Source organism: Vanessa atalanta, chromosome 11, assembly GCF_905147765.1.
Source record: "Vanessa atalanta chromosome 11, ilVanAtal1.2, whole genome shotgun sequence".
Classification (NCBI taxonomy): Eukaryota; Metazoa; Arthropoda; class Insecta; order Lepidoptera; family Nymphalidae; genus Vanessa; species Vanessa atalanta.
The window spans coordinates 4,891,977-4,903,475 of NC_061881.1; positions in this window are offsets into that span (position 1 = coordinate 4,891,977).

Here is an 11,499-nt window from a genome sequence, read left to right on the forward strand (position 1 = left end):
CCTGCGTAGTCAGCTAGTCTCCCTTGAGATTAGCCGCGTTACATTGTAGCATTTACTTTACGTTTTACGTATTTACGTTTTAAAAACGTTTCATGACTATCAAATGGGGGATGTTGGAATATTTAACTTAAATGTATTTATTTTTTGTCGCTGTAAGAAATATTAACCATTCCTTACATCACCAATGCGCCGACAACCTTGGTAACTAAGAGTATCTGTAGTTATACTGCCTCACTCAACTTCCAAACCATATTACAAACAATAAGATTTGCTATTTGGCGGCATAATATTTGATGAGTGGGTTGTATCAACCCCGACGCTTTCACGAAATCCTAGTAATTTTATTTTTTAGAAAAGTTTCCAAAATGTTCTATTTAACATATGTGTTCAATCGCTGAAGAAGAAAAACTCATGAACTTCTACAAATGATTTATTACATTAAATCATGATTAAGTCTTAAAATTTAAGGAAATAGTTTCATCAGAATCTCGTTGCCTTAATGTTAAGATAATCAACTTTAGTAGAGGGTAGCTCTTAAATCTTTGCCATCAAATACTTGGGGGTAACAAACTTGCCAAATCCGTAGGCCATAAATTCCTCTTTCTGACATGCTAAGAGAAAGAAGAAAACAACTAACGCTCCACGAACGTTGTGCGTAGAACAATCCATTATGGCTTTTTATAAAATGTATAAAACAATACGGATGAAATATGTGCTAAAGGTATAAACAGATCTCTTTGTTCCGTATCTTACAATATCTTATATATAAATAGCGTAAGCCCATTTTTGGCCCAGTGATTATGGGACGATGGCTAGATATAAAAAATCGGTTATAATCTCGGCTATTTTGAGGAGCTCCAGCCGTAGGTGTGCAGAAAATTAAAGGTGATTCTTAATTGTAATTTACTAAATTGTTACGATTTAACAAGGAATTAATTTTAGAGAGCATAAATGAAAATGAATGTATACAATTTGATATTTAAAAAAAATTAAAAGAGGTTTCATCATTTTGGCGCCAAATGTAGATGAGTTACTTGCTGTTTACAATTAAATGAAATGAAAACAAAATCTGTCATATGTTTCGAATTTCCTAAAAAAATTTCTTAAATAAACGCTATGTTTCGCGGGAGACCCACTAGTATTTTTTATAGTAAGTTAAAACTACACGATTATAATTGAAAAATTAGAGCAGATATATTTGCTAGCTGGCATAACCCATATGTGCACTTTTTATAAGTCAGCTTATTCCCTTGGATATCGATGGATCACGCGCCGTCGATTCTCTTTATAGAAACTAAGTATGTCGTAAGTATGAGGGCTGTTCACGCGAAGTATGTTACGCCGTATTTAACTTACCCCGTACACCATTTTGCATGCCAGCAATATATCTATACCTACATTAATTAAAAAATCCTTCTTCTTTAAAAATATTTATTAAGCTGACGTATTTTAATTGGATTAGAGTATTAAAGTATCCATGGAAGCAGTGACTATCGAAAAAATATTTATTTATTAATTATATCTTAGTTATCAAACACTTTCGTGGTTTACAAATGAAGAAATATCCAATACGAAAAAAGTTAGTTTAAATAAGTAATCTTACTTCTAGTTGAATGATGACATTTGATGTTTTTTTTTTATTTGATACAATTTAATTTATAAAAGGATTATATAAGGTACGTGCAATAAAAACAAGAATATAAGAATATATATAAGAATATAATCTGTTTTTTTTATTAAGTTATATAGTCTTATCTTGTATTATATTGATTCGATAAATATCCTCAATAAAATGAAACAATTTGAATATAAGAATATAGCTATTAAACAAAAAGTAAGCATTTGTGTATTAATAAATCTTTTTTATACTTATCGATACTTTAATAACTTTAAAGTGATAATATAACCACTATCTGAAACTTTTACAATGACTTCCACACCAGTTTTGTAATAATATACAAAGTATTTTCTTCTTAACATACGCATGAAGTTTTCCGTAGCCGTATCTTGAATACGAATATACTTTTTAAAATTAAGAAAATACATGTGAAAAAAAGGAAAATTACAAAAATATTGCAATATTTTTATGAATACGAACGAATTTCTGATAATCTTAATATAATATAAATATAATTTAGGGATAACTGAAACTATTTTTACATTTATATTATAAGTTCGAGCATAATCTTTTTAAAGTGTAGTAGGGATAAATAAACAAAGAAATGTATATAACGAAGGTTTCATCATTTTTTCAACTAACATATTTATATGCCTACATATACGTATTATTATTTACAGAATAAGATACATACAATTTAAAAAATAATAAAATGTTTGTTACTTACTTACTAGTATTAAACTTTATTTTACTTTATTAAATAAAATATAAAATAGAGGATTTTATAACATATAACATGTAACATTAGTAATATTACGTTCTTTTAAATAAAAATTGTAGTGAATAGAAAGAGTTGTGACACGTGGAGAGCGTTGCGACGGGCGGTCGCCGGGACGACGACGAGCGGAGGCGGCGCCGGCCTGTAACAAACAATACCAACTACAGCTTCACATTTATTTTAGATTATGACTCGCTTCAGCACCAAATTGATGTCTAATTAATATTAGAGTTTTATTCAAATATAAAAAGGAAGTTTAGCTCAAAGTTATAATTCTAGCACAAGTTTTTGATTTTGTTAAAACAACAAAAGTACCAATTATATCGGAAAGTCTTATTAAACGCACTCTTAATTACTGTGAGCTAAATATTGAAATTTCACCACCTGTTAAGTGTTGTAAGTTTTCAAGAACACTAGGGCGGGAAAGTGAGGCAAGAGGCGAATGGGCGGGCGTTGCAGTCTCGCTTGCACAGACTGCACCACCCCTTACCGAATGCATTGCAATTGCAGTTCGCGCTCTAGAGCCGTCGCAACAGCTCGCCCGTTGCACTGTTCCAGTTTTGTGCTCGCGTTACGCGACCTGTAACGAGTTACCAGGATACTAGAGGCATCGAGGAGGTAAGTCACCCTTACATTTCTATCGTCCACGCTTTCGCACTTCAGCCGTATCCTTATATGCGTCTCTTTCGACCCTCGGTGAATTTAACACTAGTTTCCCTTTTATCGTTGGAATGTGGGAAAGCGGGTTTTGGTGTCCTAACTCTCTCTTTCAATTTGTAACCACTTTGAGACGATTGAGAGGGGTACAATAAAGTTAGAAATAGCTTTAGATGTGAGATCGGAAGTGATCTTTTCAAAAAAGAAGTCTCAGTGATTCTTTATGTGTTTGTACTTAATAATCACTAATCACAATAAGTTGCGTAAACATAATATATTCATCAATATTGTAGATATGTATTTAAACAACAATTAATTTCATCATTTTACAGGCTAATTTATTACAATGTTAAATAAGAAGTATAATAAATAAAATAAAAAATATAAACAAAATGTAAATTAATTTTCAATTCACTATTTTAACAAAATATTAATCTTTTAAGTAGTAGTAATAGTTGTAGTTTAATAAACAAGACAGTGCATTTTAAACAAACAGCTTTAAAAAATATGAGCGATGTCATCGCGGACAAATCGTCGGATATCTCCCCCGAGTCAATGCCAAGTAGTACCAGGGGAACATAAATTATGAGAAGGCTCGGTTACAGCAATTGGGCCACTAGGCGCGTTGTTAGTACCCCACGCAACCCGTGTGCACCTACGCACTCCCTAATAGGGACGAGGTTCAAACCCTGAGTGAAAAATCATTTTTAAATATATCTTTGATAATTTAAAATTAAATGTCATTCTGAATGCGGTTAACACTTAATTCGAGCAGCGCGTAATGTTATTACTTCGCGATTTAATTCATTATACCCTTGATGCGATTGTTCAGATCGTTCAGGTGATAATAGCGGAGCTTTTAATGAAATTGATATCTATTGATAGCTGAATGGGCTGTTTTGCTATGTTTTTATCGTTTTTGGTCGTTGTATGCAAATATTAAAAACAAACAATCTTAATTTCTCTTTTATCTAATTTCAACTTATGAATGTATTTTTAAAATGCATAATAGGATAAAAATATTACGACATTTTTTTATTAAATAAAAAAAAAAATTTAAATTATGTATCGTTGAATTACATACTTCCTTCAAAAAAATTGGCTCGAAATCAAAGCCGTCTAATAAAATGAACTGCGGAAATTTAGGGATAATCCTATAAACTTTTCATTTGTATTTAGTGAAAAAATTAACTTAGATTAGAAATGAGATGGTATTTTTTAAAAATGTCTCAGTAACCAGCATTTTTTTCAAATTTTATCTTTAAATTAAAAATATATCCCTCAACCAGCATAATTTTTCACCAAATTGGCCTTTGCAATTGTTGTTTATAAAAATATTTTATAGAAAAATATCATTGATTCGAGTCGGTTCCTGTGTTTTAAACACTCCCATCATCTATGTTTTAAAAAAAATTGGTATTTTTGTTATTACATCACGGTTTCTGCGTTACTATTCTATATATATGTAAAAAGATTCATCATTATATATATATATATATACAAAATTGTAATACTAGTAATAAAATTAGACTTATCGCTCCGAGGATTCATAAAGTAAATAAATCGTTTTTAGGCCAAGGTATACCCACACATTTTTAATAAAATTCCGTAGTTTATACTTAAGCTGCCGCTAAGTAAGCTTTAATTTGTTATTGAGAATAATCTAATTAGTGAAGTACATTAATCCAATTCAAAATATATATCCGATAAAAGGGAGTAAATTTAATGACTAATAGGTCTGTGAAAAAACGTATATTGTTTTTTTAAATAAAGAGTAAATTTTGAGTTTCCTGTCAGCTCAGTAGAATTTACATATCGAGCTTCACATCTACAACCTACTACTACCAAAAATAAAAATGATAAAATTGAATATACAGTATCGGTACAAAAAAGACGGTTGCAAATTATCGATTTTAATAACCACATTTATAATACTTCTGGGATGTCAATGGCAAAACAAATTTTAGTCACTTCGGCCGGAGGTTCCAACAAAACGGTAGCCCTATTAGCGGAGTTCTTTTATTCGTCGGTTCTTTAACGTTTTTATTTCCTTTTACTTGTTAAAATTCTAAAAGAAATACCGGAGCGAGATGAAATTCGGAACATTTGATTACTTGTTATGTATTTTATTTGTATATAAATAGTAATAATAAATATAAAAAATAAAAATGTAATTAAAATATCCGTATAGACAGTTTTAAAATACAATAACAAGATATACTTTTTAATATATATTAAAAAAAAAAAAATTTGATTTTTTAATATCTGTTTCAAATATCAGTTTATAGATATTTTCGGAACAATGGATATAAAAATTGAAAAACAGGAAAAATTTTAAAGTTATATCAACTCTGATTTTATTTTTATTATAAATATGAAAAGGATTTTATTAGATAACTTTAAAGTTGTAGGTACTTATAATTATATAAATAATAAAATAACCTCATTGTTATCATAGTAATTTAAATTTCATTATAAATATTTAAAAAATGTACTTTAAGTTATTTAAAACAAATACATAATCGTACATATTAAGCAAGTACATGACTAAAGAGCATTAATAACTAAGTCTACCAAATTAATGAACAATAAATTATTTTTAGCCAAAAAATCAATAGACGTTCCAATTCACACGTGGACACAATTAAAAAGATGAGAATTGTTAAAATTTAAAACTTTGAAAGTGGAACAGACGCAGCGAGCGGTAGTCGTTACAGGATTTATCCAGATCTGCATTTAAGATTGTTTCGTGAATTGTGTAAACGAGTTAAGCGGCTCTGCCGTTCCCGATCGAAGTTCTACTAAACGGCTGATTGCACTTAATGTGACAAGAAACCCACCAACTATCGTTTAACTTCAATTTATATAAGCTCCTTTATTGGTTGAAACAATAACAAAAAAAAACATAATACCCATTCAGGTGCGGCTGCTGTAAACATTACAGAGGAACGCAATTAAAGTTGGGTTGATTAAAAAGAAACATTTGAATGAAAACCTTCAACCTTTTATGCCGCTATAGCAAATTAAAAATAATGATTTCAAAGAACGGGTCTACAGTGAAAATAATATCTCTATTCTTATACTAGCTGGACATTTACTAAGGAGTTATTATTTGTTAAATATAAAAGCCCCTGTGTCCATACAAACTCCGTTCCAAATATTGTGCTGCTCTTAGGAAGTTGCCCGACAATAGAGAGGAAATACTCTTAGGGAGGAACGTAGTCTGTGTGTAATCGGCTTTATTTGCCTCTCACCTCTCGCTTCATGGAGGTGGCGCGATCCTGTTGACAACTTTTAAAAACCAAACAACTTTATCTGTTTATAAACCGAGTATTTCGCTTGATATTCATCGTTCTACTTATCTATTAATTGGTTTATATTTCTTATGATTTAAAACATCAATAAGTATTAAATAACTGTAATTATACAATTAGGATACAATTTATAAGTTTCTTTAATTTTATTGACTTCGTTCAAAATTTTGGATAAATAATATTGTACAAAAAATAACGTACAAAGTATTATTTGTCATTATTACAAAATGTATTTTTAAACTGTCAAACCTACAGGTAATTAGAAGATTTATACGTTTCTCCATAATATATTACATACACAAGTAAACCTAGTTGGTTATTTTAGAACAATTACGAATAAATTAAAAAACATCAGTAAATAATATTTTTTATTATTTATATTTCTATCAATGATTGTAAATATAGATTTTTTAATGTTACCATAAAAAAATTAAGACGTTCATAGGAAAACTACAATCTATTGTAATTGCCACACCACCAACTTCGCACGAGACCCGGAAAGCATACACGTGTAGGAGTGGACGGCCGTGAACTTAACAGTCGTTTGATATAGGGCATACGAGATACATAGTTACATTGAACCAGCGAAGGCTGCAGTCGCTTACACGGTCTGTCTATGTGAGTGTGAATACGTATATGAATGCGGACGTAGTGGTTAGGAGTCAGAAGCTTTGAGGCTTTACGTAATTTGTTGGTGAATTGGATTGAGGTTCTCGTGTTTTAATCTCAGCTTACAGTTTACAAAATGTATCCCGCCATTCAACGATTTTGACTATTTAACTTATAACACTCTATCATTTACATTTTTTTTAAATTAAATGCTTAAACAATGTATCTAAAAATACAATAGTAATGACAATAAACATAATATACTATTACTATTTTAATGATGCTAGGTTTTTATTGACCGATTACGAGGTCCTGGATTCCAAACCTGGTTCAGTCCAAAAACAGTACTCTGCTCACTGCCATTTTTTAACATTCAGAGTAGCATAGCTCGCATTATACGTAAATGTTACTCCTGCGCCTATTCACTGTAAAAGTAAGAAAATTTGCACAGGCTTTGTTGCATCATAATATATTCCACCCGCGTCTTTGGTTAGACCTCGTTAAGAACCGCTGCCGTGGCTGCAATCTGTCAGATGGGCATCATAAAGTTAATATATTCTAACTCGGCGATATATATATATAGGCGGTATAATTAACCTAGTAGCGAGAACAACTGTATCTTATCCAATTCCTGTGCGTTCATTGGGTAGACGCCGTTAATTTTAATGAGTCTTTGACTTTATTTGTGTCTATAATTAATCTCGTGCTTATCGGCGAAAGAAAATATTATAAGGAGACCTACATGAACTTTTTTTTTCTTGCTGGAAAAACGCGTTACGCGCTTCTCCCACGTGATGGAACCGGGGGGGTATGTGGGACTCACCGATGTCCTGGGCGCCGAGTCAACGGAATACCCACTAAAAAACCAGCGGTACCCTCTCCGTCTTTCGGCGTGCGCCACGGGATCGCTTACGCATGCTACCGTGACGCTCTGACGGTCGGCCCGCCTATGCGGGCCTCCAATAACTAGGGGGGGTTCCCAGGGTAGACCTACGTGTACCTACTTTTAAATATTATTATGAAATAAACTTGATTAAATGAAACTATGTCTCTGTTAGGGGTTGAATGTAAAATACATACAATTATTTTAAAAATATGGAACAATACTAGGTATCCCTCCACCTGGAAGATTTTTCAAAATTTAAACATTTAAACATCCAGAAATCGACCAGTTACTTACTTTAATATAACTCAAACTCAAACTCAAACTCAACTGAGTACTACTTTTATAGTTTTCATGTTCTTAGTTTTTCTTTATAATATATCTCGTGTTGGTCGTCGATATAACCATCTTGAGTAAATAACATGTGTTTTATAAAATTATTCTACATTTACAAGCTGGAATAGCGATGTGTAATGAGCTCCAAGCTTTCTTAAGAGGAAAGGAAACCTTGGCACAGCAATTAAATTTACGGACTGTTATTAAACTATTACAATTATTTTTCATTAACTTATAATGAATTAAATAAACCCAATACAAAACGGCTTCGTTTAGAGATAGAGATATTTAATGATATTTTTGGTTTTACTATAATTATCTGAAAATTCCATATGAATCAGTAAGTTTCGATAGAAAAAGCGCAAACTATCTAAAGAGATACCTCTTTATATTAGTATGTACCATAATGCACAAATCATACCGTTAATATTATTGTTAATCAACGAGTGTTAACATTTTATTTAAGTAAATAGATGTTTATTCCAGAAATGTCTTCTAAGTAGATTTGTTTGAATTGTTCGCTTTTATTCCCTAGACATGGGACATAGTGTTTTTTAATTTGCAAGTTTGAGTACAGAGACGTTGATTTGTAAACAAAAAGGATTGTATTTGTAAGTACTTTAGTAATACATATTTTATGGTGGAATCTTAACTTTTATTTGATTAATTTAAGTAATAAACACTTTTAAAAACCTAAATGCTATTTTAAAATAAACAGTGTAATTGTTTTAGCAACAGAAAACTTATTTAACAAATTGTTATTGGCCGCAAGAGAGCGAAGTTGTTCGTGGGCTCATGAAGTTACAGGAAACTCATACAGGTGTAGCTAAAGTTAAGCAAACGTTCTATAATAATTATTACTAACGACGCTATTATCTTATGAACGTAAATCTTAGGGTGCAATTAACGAATAATCCTTCAAATCTATTTTTATAAAACAAACTAAAATCTAACAAGAAAGTTTTGTGACGTAGTTTATTTAAAAATGCCGTCAGATGACATACTAGGCACTGACAAACCAACATGCTGTTTACTTTACCTCATTTTATTGTTTAAATGCATAAACATGCTCCAAGACAGTAGCTATGCTAGCACACGGTTTTTGGAAACGTTTTGTGTAGTAAGGGTTGGGGAACATGCATGCGCTTGTAACTGTATTCGACTCTCGAGAAAATAAGTTACAACACATTTTCCACAATATTACGATACTGTAACTGACACCACCCACGTTTCCTTGCAGAAAATCAAACAGCTTCGAAGGGTGATATCCTAGCATGCTAAGGACTTGCACACACGCTTAACATATGTTAATAGCGTGAAGTACTAGTATCGGGCATAACCTAGTGCTAGCTACAGACATGTGCATTAGAGACTAAAGTAAGTTTTAATTTTGCGCACTCAATCCGACTATATATATAAATCTACATACATAATTACTTTTTTGTCGTTTGAATTAAAAGAATGTAAAACGCAATTCATTCTATTGCAAATGTAGCATCTTTCGACTTGTAAGATATTACATGATTGCTAAATTGAACTTTACTGACAGCTTATCTAGCTGCTTAGAAGATAGAAGTGTGCGAGAGATAAAAGAGAAACTCTATAACTCTTTAACTGATCTAACACGAGATTTAAACTCAAAACTTTGGGATCTACATCGTTGTAAATTAACTACTAATCATTAAACTACTGTTGTAAAATAATTATTATCTATATACTGTATCTACATATTTCCAAGAAATAGATATAATAATAGTTATAAGTGTTAATAAATTTACAATTATGTCATGCATATGCAGAACAACATCCATTATTGTAAAATAAATTATGACGAAAATTGTATAAACAGAATTATAGATAACTTTTTTGTTAGCAGCAAATTTTTGACTTCGCAAAGTAAAACCCTTCTGGGATAAGGTTTCTTTAATGTAACTGCGTAAATCATTCTATATTAATTGACCAATTCATAAATTAAGGTTTCATATTAAAAAAAGGAGGCATGTTTGTTCTGTACAAGATTATATAAATGATAAAATATCTTAGAGTTAATATTCGTTGATTTTCATACAAGTTATATAAATTTATTTATTTATCAATCTACATTGAAAAATTGATTGTTTATTTTACGGTGTTTCTTGCCGGATCCTTGCGGTGGTATATATATTCCGAATAAGTGGTATGCAGTTTTACAAAAGTACTTACAAGAGAATGTTTTAATAATATATGTATTTTAGTTTGAAAGTTAGTTAGTTTTGCGTATATGATTCATTTTTAACATTGGAACAAAGTAATTTAATTCAAATTCGACTCAATATTTTTGTGGTGTATCTCAATTTTGAAAATTGATCGTTTAAGTCAACTTATGGAGTTATTTACAAAAATAACTAGTTTTCTACCATATATAAAGTATATAATATACTAACCCATGTCGACAATTTCTAATTCAACGCACGGGTGTATTCCTCTGTAAAGGGTTAGCGAGCTTATGTTAATTTAGACACGCATTGTTGTCTACACGTCTCTCTTTGTTATTACAAAAAAAAAACTAAAGTTGTAAGTCACATGTACAAATTATGAAGAGGACCACATTATAGACGCTATTCTTTAAGCGTGTTTAATTTTTATTTTGCATTTAATAAAATGATACAACGATTATGTGATCTATCTTCCACGATATAAATATTTTATTTATCAAATCTTATACTGAAAAGACTTATAGCTAACTATCCTGTAACTATACAAACTCCCTTTAAGTAGCAAGATATATATAAACATAATCTAATACAAACAATCATGAACTGCAATGTAATGTATTATTTTTTTATCGTGGTACATTAATGATCATTAAAAATTTCAGGCTGAATGTAAGTTGTAAAACAATGGAGCGATTGTAGCCTTACTACCGAGCTAATAACGAATCTCTTGATATCCAATAAATTAAATTCCTCCCATACCAAATGTCGCCTCGTGGCATGGAGATTTGCCAAGTGAGCTAACTAACTTTGGCCTTACTAGACTGTTCTGTCCTTCAATATACATGTAATAGTCTCTGTTACATAAAACTTTACCTCGTTATAAACAAAAAAAAAAATATCTAAACAGCAAAATATGTGTGTTGTTGTATTCCGGGGAAAAGTAAGGGAGCCAATGCAACTACAGACATAAGGCACATAAGATCTTTGTTCTAAAGGTTGGTTGATCATTAGCGATAAATTAATGTTTAATATTTCTTACATCACGAATTTCTACAAGCGTTTGGGACTACTTACTATCAGGTTGCACAACTGCCAGTCTGCCTAACTAT